Raw genomic sequence first — 14,192 nt, 5'->3', positions numbered from 1 at the left:
GTAAACTCCTATATTTTTTGGTATTGAGGTAGTTCAATCTAAAGATGATATGGTAATTTCTCCGGAAAATATGCTATGGATACTTTTGAAGAAACAAGTTTGTAGTAATGCACTCATAGAAAGTAAGTCACTTTAACTTGTTGGTATCATCCAAAGGTAACTAGAATACTATGTTTGGTTTGGTAGGACTTTCTACTGTATGTTGTTCTTTTCCTTTTTCAAAGACTTCCCATAAAGGTCAATGTCACTCTTTTATGCTTATAACATCATGTGTTGTTATAATTTCGTCTTTTTGTTTACTCTCTAAATGTTACTCTTTTTATTTCCAAGATTATTTTGAAGTGATACTAACTTGTTCGTCGGAGTGTTTGTAGGAAGGTATGTACGCTCTTTCATGAATAGATCAAAATGAGTCTTGAGGTCATTACAGGTAATGTTCTTCTATTGCTTCTTTTCATTTGGTTTTTACAATAAATGCAAAGTGATTGTTTTGTTACAAGTAGTAAATACTGCACAAATCCATAACAATATTGAGCTTTTCTCGCATTTTCTTTTTTATATTATACTGGTAAGGGTTGTATTTGTGTTTTGATTTCACTGTTTCTTTTGGTCATATTTGATAGGGAAAGCCAGCCGTTGAGGTTACAAATGAAGGTGTTGATGCTGCAGGGCATACAATTGGTACATCTTTGGAGGTCGTGTTCAATTAGAAGGTTCTCAACCCCAAGAGTGTGATCAAACCAACATCACTAGCTAAAGATTATTTTGAGAAACACTATCGAATCAATTTCAGACGAAAGACCTTGGTAAACTCCTATATTTTTTGGTATTGAGGTAATTCAATCTAAAGATGATATGGTAATTTCTTCCGGGAAAATAGCTATGGATACTTTTGAAGAAACAATTTGTAGATAATGCACTCATAGAAGTAAGTCACTTTAACTTGTTGGTATCATCCAAAGGTAACTAGAAATACTATGTTTGGTTTGGTAGGACTTTCTAACTGTATGTTGTTCTTTTTCCTTTTTCAAAACTTCCCATAATCAATGTCACTCTTTTATGCTTATAACATCATGTGTTGTTATAATTTGTCTTTTGTTTACTCTAAAATGTTACTCTTTTTATTTCCCAGATTATTTTGAAGTGATAACTACTTGTTCGTCGGAGTGTTTGTAGAAGGTATGTACGCTCTTGTCATGAATAGATCAAAAATGAGTCTTGAGGTCATTACAGGTAATCTTCTTCTATTGCTTCTTTTCATTTTGTTTTTACAATAAATGCAAAGTGATTGTTTTGTTACAAGTAGTAAATACTGCACAAATCCATAACAAATTGAGCAGTTTCTCGCATTTTCTTTTTTATATTATACTGGTAAGGTTTGTATTGTGTTTTGATTTCACTGTTTCTTTTGGTCATATTTGATAGGGAGAGCCAGCCGTTGAGGTTACAAATGAAGGTGTTGATGGCTGCAGGCATACAATTGGTACATCTTGGAGGTCGTGTTCAAACTTAGGAAGGTTTCTCACCCCAAGAGTGTGATCAAACCAACATCACTAGCTAAAGATTATTTTGAGAATAACATCTATCGAATAAATTTCAGACGAAAGACCTTGGTAAACTCCTATATTTTTTGGGTATTGAGGTAGTCAATCTAAGATGATATGGTAATTTCTCCGGGAGAATATGCTAGGATACTTTTGAAGAAACAAGTTGTAGATAATGCACTCATAGAAAGTAAGTCACTTTAACTTGTTGGTATCATCCAAAGTAACTAGAAATACTATGTTTGGTTTGGTACGACTTTCTAACTGTATGTTGTTCTTTTTCCTTTTTCAAAGACTTCCCATAAGGTCAATGTCACTCTTTTATGCTTATAACATCATGTGTTGTTATAATTTGTCTTTTTGTTTACTCTAAAATGTTACTCTTTTTATTTCCCAAGATTATTTTGAAGTGATAACTAACTTGTTCGTCGGAGTGTTTGTAGGAAGGTATGTACGCTCTTGTCATGAATAGATCAAAATGAGTCTTGAGGTCATTACAGGTAATGTTCTTCTATTGCTTTTTCATTTGGTTTTTACAATAAATGCAAAGTGATTGTTTTGTTACAAGTAGTAAATACTGCACAAATCCATAACAAATATTGAGCAGTTTTCTCGCATTTTCTTTTTTATATTATACTGGAAGGGTTGTATTGTTTTTGATTTCACTGTTTCTTTTGGTCATATTTGATAGGGAGAGCCAGCCGTTGAGGTTACAAATGAAGGTGTTGATGCTGCAGGGCATACAATTGGTACATCTTTGGAGGTCGTGTTCAAACTTAGGAAGGTTCTCAACCCCAAGAGTGTGATCAAACCAACATCACTAGCTAAAGATTATTTGAGAATAACATCTATCGAATAAATTTCAGACGAAAGACCTTGGTAAACTCCTATATTTTTTGGGTATTGAGTAATTCCATCTAAAGATGATATGGTAATTTCCCGTGGAAATATGCTATGGATACTTTTGAAGAAACAAGTTTGTAGATAATGCACTCATAGAAAGTAAGTCACTTTAACTTGTTGGTATCATCCAAAGGTAACTAGAAATACTATGTTTGGTTTGGTAGGACTTTCTAACTGTATGTTGTTCTTTTTCCTTTTTAAAATACTTCCCATAAAGGTCAATGTCACTCTTTTATGCTTATAACATCATGTGTTGTTATAATTTTGTCTTTTTGTTTACTCTAAAATGTTACTCTTTTTATTTCCCAAGATTATTTTGAAGTGATAACTAACTTGTTCGTCGGAGTGTTTGTAGGAAGGTATGTACGCTCTTGTCATGAATAGATCAAAATGAGTCTTGAGGTCATTACAGGTAATGTTCTTCTATTGCTTCTTTTCATTTGGTTTTTACAATAAATGCAAAGTGATTGTTTTGTTACAAGTAGTAAATACTGCACAAATCCATAACAAATATTGAGTAGTTTTTCGCATTTTTTTTTTTATATTATACTGGTAAGGGTTGTATTGTGTTTTGATTTCACTGTTTTTTTGGTCATATTTGATAGGGAGAGCCAGCCGTTGAGGTTACAAATGAAGGTGTTGATGCTGCAGGGCATACAATTGGTACATCTTTGGAGGTCGTGTTCAAACTTAGGAAGGTTCTCAACCCCAAGAGTGTGATCAAACCAACATCACTAGCTAAAGATTATTTTGAGAATAACATCTATCGAATAAATTTCAGACGAAAGACCTTGGTAAACTCCTATATTTTTTTGGTATTGAGGTAATTCAATCTAAAGATGATATGGTAATTTCTCCGGGGAAATATGCTATGGATACTTTTGAAGAAACAAGTTTGTAGATAATGCACTCATAGAAGTAAGTCACTTTAACTTGTTGGTATCATCCAAAGGTAACTAGAAATTCTATGTTTGTTTGGTAGGACTTTCTAACTGTATGTTGTTCTTTTTCCTTTTTCAAATACTTCCCATAAAGGTCAATGTCACTCTTTTATGCTTATAACATCATGTGTTGTTATAATTTTGTCTTTTTGTTTACTCTAAAATGTTAATCTTTTTATTTCCCAGGATTATTTTGAAGTGATAACTAACTTGTTCGTCGGAGTGTTTGTAGGAAGGTATGTACGCTCTTGTCATGAATAGATCAAAATGAGTCTTGAGGTCATTACAGGTAATGTTCTTCTATTGCTTCTTTCATTTGGTTTTTACAATAAATGCAAAGTGATTGTTTTGTTACAAGTAGTAAATACTGCACAAATCCATAACAAATATTGAGCAGTTTCTCGCATTTTCTTTTTTATATTATACTGGTAAGGGTTGTATTGTGTTTTGATTTCACTGTTTCTTTTGGTCATATTTGATAGGGAGAGCCAGCCGTTGAGGTTACAAATGAAGGTGTTGATGCTGCAGGGCATACAATTGGTACATCTTTGGAGGTCGTGTTCAAACTTAGGAAGGTTCTCAACCCCAAGAGTGTGATCAAACCAACATCACTAGCTAAAGATTATTTTGAGAATAACATCTATCGAATAAATTTCAGACGAAAGACCTTGGTAAACTCCTATATTTTTTGGGTATTGAGGTAGTTCAATCTAAAGATATATGATAATTTCTCCGGGAAATATGCTATGGATACTTTTGAAGAAACAAGTTTGAGATAATGCACTCATAGAAAGTAAGTCACTTTAACTTGTTGGTATCATCCAAAGGTAACTAGAAATACTATGTTTGGTTTGGTAGGACTTTCTAACTGTATGTTGTTCTTTTTCCTTTTTCAAAGACTTCCCATAAAGGTCAATGTCACTCTTTTATGCTTATAACATCATGTGTTGTTATAATTTTGTCTTTTTGTTTACTCTAAAATGTTACTCTTTTTATTTCCCAGATTATTTTGAAGTGATAACTAACTTGTTCGTCGGAGTGTTTGTAGGAAGGTATGTACGCTCTTGTCATGAATAGATCAAAATGAGTCTTGAGGTCATTACAGGTAATGTTCTTCTATTGCTTCTTTTCATTTGGTTTTTACAATAAATGCAAAGTGATTGTTTTGTTACAAGTAGTAAATACTGCACAAATCCATAACAAATATTTTCAACCCCAAGAGTGTGATCAAACCAACATCACTAGCTAAAGATTATTTTGAGAATAACATCTATCGAATAAATTTCAGACGAAAGACCTTGGTAAACTCCTATATTTTTTGGGTATTGAGGTAATTCAATCTAAAGATATATGGTAATTTCTCCGGGGAAATATGCTATGGATACTTTTGAAGAAACAAGTTTGTAGATAATGCACTCATAGAAAGTAAGTCACTTTAACTTGTTGGTATCATCCAAAGGTAACTAGAAATACTATGTTGGTTTGGTAGGACTTTCTAACTGTATGTTGTTCTTTTTCCTTTTTAAATACTTCCCATAAAGGTCAATGTCACTCTTTTATGCTTATAACATCATGTGTTGTTATAATTTTGTCTTTTTGTTTACTCTAAAATGTTACTCTTTTTATTTCCCAGATTATTTTGAAGTGATAACTAACTTGTTCGTCGGAGTGTTTTTAGGAAGGTATGTACGCTCTTGTCATGAATAGATCAAAATGAGTCTTGAGGTCATTACAGGTAATGTTCTTCTATTGCTTCTTTTCATTTGGTTTTTACAATAAATGCAAAGTGATTGTTTTGTTACAAGTAGTAAATACTGCACAAATCCATAACAAATATTGAGCAGTTTCTCGCATTTTCTTTTTATATTATACTGGTAAGGGTTGTATTGTGTTTTGATTTCACTGTTTCTTTTGGTCATATTTGATAGGGAAAGCCAGCCGTTGAGGTTACAAATGAAGGTGTTGATGCTGCAGGGCATACAATTGGTACATCTTTGGAGGTCGTGTTCAAACTTAGGAAGGTTCTCAACCCCAAGAGTGTGATCAAACAACATCACTAGCTAAAGATTATTTTGAGAATAACATCTATCGAATCAATTTCAGACGAAAGACCTTGGTAAACTCCTATATTTTTTGGGTATTGAGGTAATTCAATCTAAAGATGATATGATAATTTCTTCGGAAATATGCTATGGATACTTTTGAAGAAACAAGTTTGTAAATAATGCACTCATAGAAAGTAAGTCACTTTAACTTGTTGGTATCATCCAAAGGTAACTAGAAATACTATGTTTTGTTTGGCAGGACTTTCTAACTGTATGTTGTTCTTTTTTCCTTTTTCAAAGACTTCCCATAAAGGTCAATGTCACTCTTTTATGCTTATAACATCATGTGTTGTTATAATTTTGTATTTTTGTTTACTCTAAAATGTTACTCTTTTTATTTCCCAGGATTATTTTGAACTGATAACTAACTTGTTCGTCGGAGTTTTTGTAGGAAGGTATGTACGCTCTTGTCATGAATAGATCAAAATGAGTCTTGAGGTCATTACAGGTAATGTTCTTCTATTGCTTCTTTTCATTTGGTTTTTACAATAAATGCAAAGTGATTGTTTTGTTACAAGTAGTAAATACTGCACAAATCCATAACAATATTGAGCAGTTTTTCGCATTTTCTTTTTTATATTATACTGGTAGGGTTGTATTGTGTTTTGATTTCACTGTTTCTTTTGGTCATATTTGATAGGGAGAGCCAGCCGTTGAGGTTACAAATGAAGGTGTTGATGCTGCAGGGCATACAATTGGTACATCTTTGGAGGTCGTGTTCAAACTTAGGAAGGTTCTCAACCCCAAGAGTGTGATCAAACCAACATCACTAGCTAAAGATTATTTTGAGAATAACATCTATCGAATCAATTTCAGACGAAAGACCTTGGTAAACTCCTATATTTTTTGGGTATTGAGGTAATTCAATCTAAAGATGATATGGTAATTTCTCCGGGGAAATATGCTATGGATACTTTTGAAGAAACAAGTTTGTAGATAATGCACTCATAGAAAGTAAGTCACTTTAACTTGTTGGTATCATCCAAAGGTAACTAGAAATACTATGTTTGGTTTGGTAGGACTTTCTAACTGTATGTTGTTCTTTTTCCTTTTTAAAGACTTCCCATAAAGGTCAATGTCACTCTTTTATGCTTATAACATCATTTGTTGTTATAATTTGTCTTTTTGTTTACTCTAAAATGTTACTCTTTTTATTTCCCAAGATTATTTTGAAGTGATAACTAACTTGTTCGTCGGAGTGTTTGTAGGAAGGTATGTACGCTCTTGTCATGAATAGATCAAAATGAGTCTTGAGGTCATTACAGGTAATGTTCTTCTATTGCTTCTTTTCATTTGGTTTTTACAATAAAAGCAAAGTGATTGTTTTGTTACAAGTAGTAAATACTGCACAAATCCATAACAAATATTGAGCAGTTTCTCGCATTTTCTTTTTTATATTATACTGGTAAGGGTTGTATTGTGTTTTGATTTCACTGTTTCTTTTGGTCATATTTGATAGGGAAAGCCAGTCGTTGAGGTTACAAATGAAGGTGTTGATGGTGCAGGGCATACAATTGGTACATCTTTGGAGGTCGTGTTCTAACTTAGGAAGGTTCTCAACTCCAAGAGTGTGATCAAAACAACATCACTGGCTAAAGATTATTTTGAGAATAACATCTATCGAATCAATTTCAGACGAAAGACCTTGGTAAACTCCTATATTTTTTGGGTATTGAGGTAATTCAATCTAAGATGATATGGTAATTTCTCCGGGGAAATATGCTATGGATACTTTTGAAGAAACAAGTTTGTAGATAATGCACTCATAGAAAGTAAGTCACTTTAACTTGTTGGTATCATCCAAAGGTAACTAGAAATACTATGTTTGGTTTGGTAGGACTTTCTAACTGTATGTTGTTCTTTTTCCTTTTTCAAATACTTCCCATAAAGGTCAATGTCACTCTTTTATGCTTATAACATCATGTGTTGTTATAATTTTGTCTTTTTGTTTACTCTAAAATGTTACTCTTTTTATTTCCCAAGATTATTTTGAAGTGATAACTAACTTGTTCGTCGGAGTGTTTGTAGGAAGGTATGTACGCTCTTGTCATGAATAGATCAAAATGAGTCTTGAGGTCATTACAGGTAATGTTCTTCTATTGCTTCTTTTCATTTGGTTTTTACAATAAATGCAAAATGATTGTTTTGTTACAAGTAGTAAATACTGCACAAATCCATAACAAATATTGATCAGTTTTTCGCATTTTCTTTTTTATATTATATTGGGAAGGGTTGTATTGTGTTTTGATTTCACTGTTTCTTTTGGTCATATTTGATAGGGAGAGCCAGCCGTTGAGGTTACAAATGAAGGTGTTGATGCTGCAGGGCATACAATTGGTACATCTTTGGAGGTCGTGTTCAAACTTAGGAAGGTTCTCAACCCCAAGAGTGTGATTAAACCAACATCACTAGCTAAAGATTATTTTGAGAATAACATCTATCGAATCAATTTCAGACGAAAGACCTTGGTAAACTCCTATATTTTTTGGGTATTGAGGTAATTCAATCTAATGATATGGTAATTTCTCCGGGGAAATATGCTATGGATACTTTTGAAGAAACAAGTTTGTAGATAATGCACTCATAGAAAGTAAGTCACTTTAACTTGTTGGTATCATCCAAAGGTAACTAGAAATACTATGTTTGGTTTGGTAGGACTTTCTAACTGTATGTTGTTCTTTTTCCTTTTTCAAATACTTCCCATAAAGGTCAATGTAACTCTTTTATGCTTATAACATCATGTGTTGTTATAATTTTGTCTTTTTGTTTACTCTAAAATGTTAATCTTTTTATTTCCCAAGATTATTTGAAGTGATAACTAACTTGTTCGTCGGAGTGTTTGTAGGAAGGTATGTACGCTCTTGTCATGAATAGATCAAAATGAGTCTTGAGGTCATTACAGGTAATGTTCTTCTATTGCTTCTTTTCATTTGGTTTTTACAATAAATGCAAAGTGATTGTTTTGTTACAAGTAGTAAATACTGCACAAATCCATAACAAATATTGAGCAGTTTCTCGCATTTTCTTTTTTATATTATATTGGTAAGGTTTGTATTGTGTTTTGATTTCACTGTTTCTTTTGGTCATATTTGATAGGGAGAGCCAGCCGTTGAGGTTACAAATGAAGGTGTTGATGCTGCAGGGCATACAATTGGTACATCTTTGGAGGTCGTGTTCAAACTTAGGAAGGTTCTCAACCCCAAGAGTGTGATCAAACCAACATCACTAGCTAAAGATTATTTTGAGAATAACATCTATCGAATCAATTTCAGACGAAAGACCTTGGTAAACTCCTATATTTTTTGGGTATTGAGGTAATCAATCTAAAGATGATATGGTAATTTCTCCGGGAAATATGCTATGGATACTTTTGAAGAAACAAGTTTGTAGATAATGCACTCATAGAAAGTAAGTCACTTTAACTTGTTGGTATCATCCAAAGGTAACTAGAAATACTATGTTTGGTTTGGTAGGACTTTCTAACTGTATGTTGTTCTTTTTCCTTTTTCAAATACTTCCCATAAAGGTCAATGTCACTCTTTTATGCTTATAACATCATGTGTTTTATAATTTTGTCTTTTTGTTTACTCTAAAATGTTACTCTTTTTATTTCCCAAGATTATTTTGAAGTGATAACTAACTTGTTCGTCGGAGTGTTTGTAGGAAGGTATGTACGCTCTTGTCATGAATAGATCAAAATGAGTCTTGAGGTCATTACAGGTAATGTTCTTCTATTGCTTCTTTTCACTTGGTTTTTACAATAAATGCAAAGTGATTGTTTTGTTACAAGTAGTAAATACTGCACAAATCCATAACAAATATTGAGCAGTTTCTCGCATTTTCTTTTTTATATTATATTGGTAAGGGTTGTATTGTGTTTTGATTTCACTGTTTCTTTTGGTCATATTTGATAGGGAGAGCCAGCCGTTGAGGTTACAAATGAAGGTGTTCATGCTGCAGGGCATACAATTGGTACATCTTTGGAGGTCGTGTTCAAACTTAGGAAGGTTCTCAACCCCAAGAGTGTGATCAAACCAACATCACTAGCTAAGCATTATTTTGAGAATAACATCTATTGAATCAATTTCAGACGAAAGACCTTGGTAAACTCCTATATTTTTTGGGTATTGAGGTAATTCAATCTAATGATGATATGGTAATTTCTCCGGGGAAATATGCTATGGATACTTTTGAAGAAACAAGTTTGTAGATAATGCACTCATAGAAAGTAAGTCACTTTAACTTGTTGGTATCATCCAAAGGTAACTAGAAATACTATGTTTGGTTTGGTAGGACTTTCTAACTGTATGTTGTTCTTTTTCCTTTTTAAATACTTCCCATAAAGGTCAATGTCACTCTTTTATGCTTATAACATCATGTGTTGTTATAATTTTGTCTTTTTGTTTACTCTAAAATGTTACTCTTTTTATTTCCCAGGATTATTTTGAAGTGATAACTAACTTGTTCGTCGGAGTGTTTGTAGGAAGGTATGTACGCTCTTGTCATGAATAGATCAAAATGAGTCTTGAGGTCATTACAGGTAATGTTCTTCTATTGCTTCTTTTCATTTGGTTTTTACAATAAATGAAAAGTGATTGTTTTGTTACAATGAGTAAATACTGCACAAATCCATAACAAATATTGAGCAATTTCTCGCATTTTCTTTTTTATATTATACTGGTAAGGGTTGTATTGTGTTTTGATTTCACTGTTTCTTTTGGTCATATTTGATAGGGAGAGCCAGCCGTTGAGGTTACAAATGAAGGTGTTGATGCTGCAGGGCATACAATTGGTACATCTTTGGAGGTCGTGTTCAAACTTAGGAAGGTTCTCAACCCCAAGAGTGTGATCAAACCAACATCACTAGCTAAAGATTATTTTGAGAATAACATCTATCGAATAAATTTCAGACGAAAGACCTTGGTAAACTCCTATATTTTTTGGGTATTGAGGTAATTCAATCTGATGATGATATGGTAATTTCTCCGGGGAAATATGCTATGGATACTTTTGAAGAAACAAGTTTGTAGATAATGCACTCATAGAAAATAAGTCACTTTAACTTTTTGGTATCATCCAAAGGTAACAGAAATACTATGTTTGGTTTGGTAGGACTTTCTAACTGTATGTTGTTCTTTTTCCTTTTTCAAAGACTTCCCATAAAGGTCAATGTCACTCTTTTATGCTTATAACATCACGTGTTGTCATAATTTTGTATTTTTGTTTACTCTAAAATGTTACTCTTTTTATTTCCCAGGAATATTTTGAAGTGATAACTAACTTGTTCGTCGGAGTGTTTGTAGGAAGGTATGTACGCTCTTGTCATGAATAGATCAAAATGAGTCTTGAGGTCATTACAGGTAATGTTCTTCTATTGCTTCTTTTCATTTGGTTTTTACAATAAATGCAAAGTGATTGTTTTGTTACAAGTAGTAAATACTGCACAAATCCATAACAAATATTGAGCAGTTTCTCGCATTTTCTTTTTTATATTATATTGGTAAGGGTTTTATTGTGTTTTGATTTCACTGTTTCTTTTGGTCATATTTGATAGGGAGAGCATGCCGTTGAGGTTACAAATGAAGGTGTTCATGCTGCAGGGCATACAATTGGTACATCTTTGGAGGTCGTGTTCAAACTTAGGAAGGTTCTCATCCCCAAGAGTGTGATCAAACCAACATCACTAGCTAAGCATTATTTGGAGAATAACATCTATTGAATCAATTTCAGACGAAAGACCTTGGTAAACTCCTATATTTTTTGGGTATTGAGGTAATTCAATCTAATGATGATATGATAATTTCTCCTAAGAAATATGCTATGGATACTTTTGAAGAAACAAGTTTGTAGATAATGCACTCATAGAAAGGAAGTCACTTTAACTTGTTGGTATCATCCAAAGGTAACTAGAAATACTATGTTTGGTTTGGTAGGACTTTCTAACTGTATGTTGTTCTTTTTCCTTTTACAAATACTTCCCATAAAGGTCAACGTCACTCTTTTATGCTTATAACATCATGTGTTGTTATAATTTTGTCTTTTTGTTTACTCTAAAATGTTACTCTTTTTATTTCCCAGGATTATTTTGAAGTGATAACTAACTTGTTCGTCGGAGTGTTTGTAGGAAGGTATGTACGCTCTTGTCATGAATAGATCAAAATGAGTCTTGAGGTCATTACAGGTAATGTTCTTCTATTGCTTCTTTTCATTTGGTTTTTACAATAAATGAAAAGTGATTGTTTTGTTACAATGAGTAAATACTGCACAAATCCATAACAAATATTGAGCAGTTTCTCGCATTTTCTTTTTATATTATACTGGTAAGGGTTGTATTGTGTTTTGATTTCACTGTTTCTTTTGGTCATATTTGATAGGGAGAGCCAGCCGTTGAGGTTACAAATGAAGGTGTTGATGCTGCAGGGCATACAATTGGTACATCTTTGGAGGTCGTGTTCAAACTTAGGAAGGTTCTCAACCCCAAGAGTGTGATCAAACCAACATCACTAGCTAAAGATTATTTTGAGAATAACATCTATCGAATAAATTTCAGACAAAAGACCTTGGTAAACTCCTATATTTTTTGGGTATTGAGGTAATTCAATCTGATGATGATATGGTAATTTCTCCGGGGAAATATGCTATGGATACTTTTGAAGAAACAAGTTTGTAGATAATGCACTCATAGAAAATAAGTCACTTTAACTTTTTGGTATCATCCAAAGGTAACTAGAAATACTATGTTTGGTTTGGTAGGACTTTCTAACTGTATGTTGTTCTTTTTCCTTTTTCAAAGACTTCCCATAAAGGTCAATGTCACTCTTTTATGCTTATAACATCACGTGTTGTCATAATTTTGTATTTTTGTTTACTCTAAAATGTTACTCTTTTTATTTCCCAGGAATTTTGAAGTGATAACTAACTTGTTCGTCGGAGTGTTTGTAGGAAGGTATGTACGCTCTTGTCATGAATAGATCAAAATGAGTCTTGAGGTCATTACAGGTAATGTTCTTCTATTGCTTCTTTTCATTTGGTTTTTACAATAAATGCAAAGTGATTGTTTTGTTACAAGTAGTAAATACTGCACAAATCCATAACAAATATTGAGCAGTTTCTCGCATTTTCTTTTTTATATTATACTGGTAAGGGTTGTATTGTGTTTTGATTTCACTGTTTCTTTTGGTCATATTTGATAGGGAGAGCCAACCGTTGAGGTTACAAATGAAGGTGTTGATGCTGCAGGGCATACAATTGGTACATCTTTGGAGGTCGTGTTCAAACTTAGGAAGGTTCTCAACCCCAAGAGTGTGATCAAACCAACATCACTAGCTAAAGATTATTTTGAGAATAACATCTATCGAATAAATTTCAGACGAAAGACCTTCGTAAACTCCTATATTTTTTGGGTATTGAGGTAATTCAATCTAATGATGATATGGTAATTTCTCCAGGGAAATATGTTATGGATACTTGTGAAGAAACAAGTTTGTAGATAATGCACTCATAGAAAGTAAGTCACTTTAACTTGTTGGTATCATCCAAAAGTAACTAGAAATACTATGTTTGGTTTGGTAGGACTTTCTAACTGTATGTTGTTCTTTTTCCTTTTTAAAATACTTCCCATAAAGGTCAATGTCACTCTTTTATGCTTATAACATCATGTGTTGTTATAATTTTGTCTTTTGTTTACTCTAAAATGTTACTCTTTTTATTTCCCAAGATTATTTTGAAGTGATAACTAACTTGTTCGTCGGAGTGTTTGTAGGAAGGTATGTACGCTCTTGTCATGAATAGATCAAAATGAGTCTTGAGGTCATTACAGGTAATGTTCTTCTATTGCTTCTTTTCATTTGGTTTTTACAATAAATGCAAAGTGATTGTTTTGTTACAAGTAGTAAATACTGCACAAATCCATAACAAATATTGAGCAGTTTCTCGCATTTTCTTTTTATATTATATTGGTAAGGGTTGTATTGTGTTTTGATTTCACTGTTTCTTTTGGTCATATTTGATAGGGAGAGCCAGCCGTTGAGGTTACAAATGAAGGTGTTGATGCTGCAGGGCATACAATTGGTACATCTTTGGAGGTCGTGTTCAAACTTAGGAAGGTTCTCAACCCCAAGAGTGTGATCAAACCAACATCACTAGCTAAGATTATTTTGAGAATAACATCTATCGAATCAATTTCAGACGAAAGACCTTGGTAAACTCCTATATTTTTGGGTATTGAGGTAATTCAATCTAATGATGATATGGTAATTTCTCCGGGAAATATGCTATGGATACTTTTGAAGAAACAAGTTTGTAGATAATGCACTCATAGAAAGTAAGTCACTTTAACTTGTTGGTATCATCCAAAGGTAACTAGAAATACTATGTTTGGTTTGGTAGGACTTTCTAACTGTATGTTGTTCTTTTTCCTTTTTCAAATACTTCCCATAAAGGTCAATGTCACTCTTTTATGCTTATAACATCATGTGTTGTTATAATTTTGTCATTTTGTTTACTCTAAAATGTTACTCTTTTTATTTCCCAAATTATTTTGAAGTGATAACTAACTTGTTCGTCGGAGTGTTTGTAGGAAGGTATGTACGCTCTTGTCATGAATAGATCAAAATGAGTCTTGAGGTCATTACAGGTAATGTTCTTCTATTGCTTCTTTTCATTTGGTTTTTACAATAAATGCAAAGTGATTGTTTTGT

Source organism: Lathyrus oleraceus, chromosome 3, assembly GCF_024323335.1.
Source record: "Lathyrus oleraceus cultivar Zhongwan6 chromosome 3, CAAS_Psat_ZW6_1.0, whole genome shotgun sequence".
NCBI lineage: Eukaryota > Viridiplantae > Streptophyta > Magnoliopsida > Fabales > Fabaceae > Lathyrus > Lathyrus oleraceus.
The sequence above is the reverse complement of the archived record's forward strand: the minus strand, read 5'-3'. Positions refer to the sequence as shown.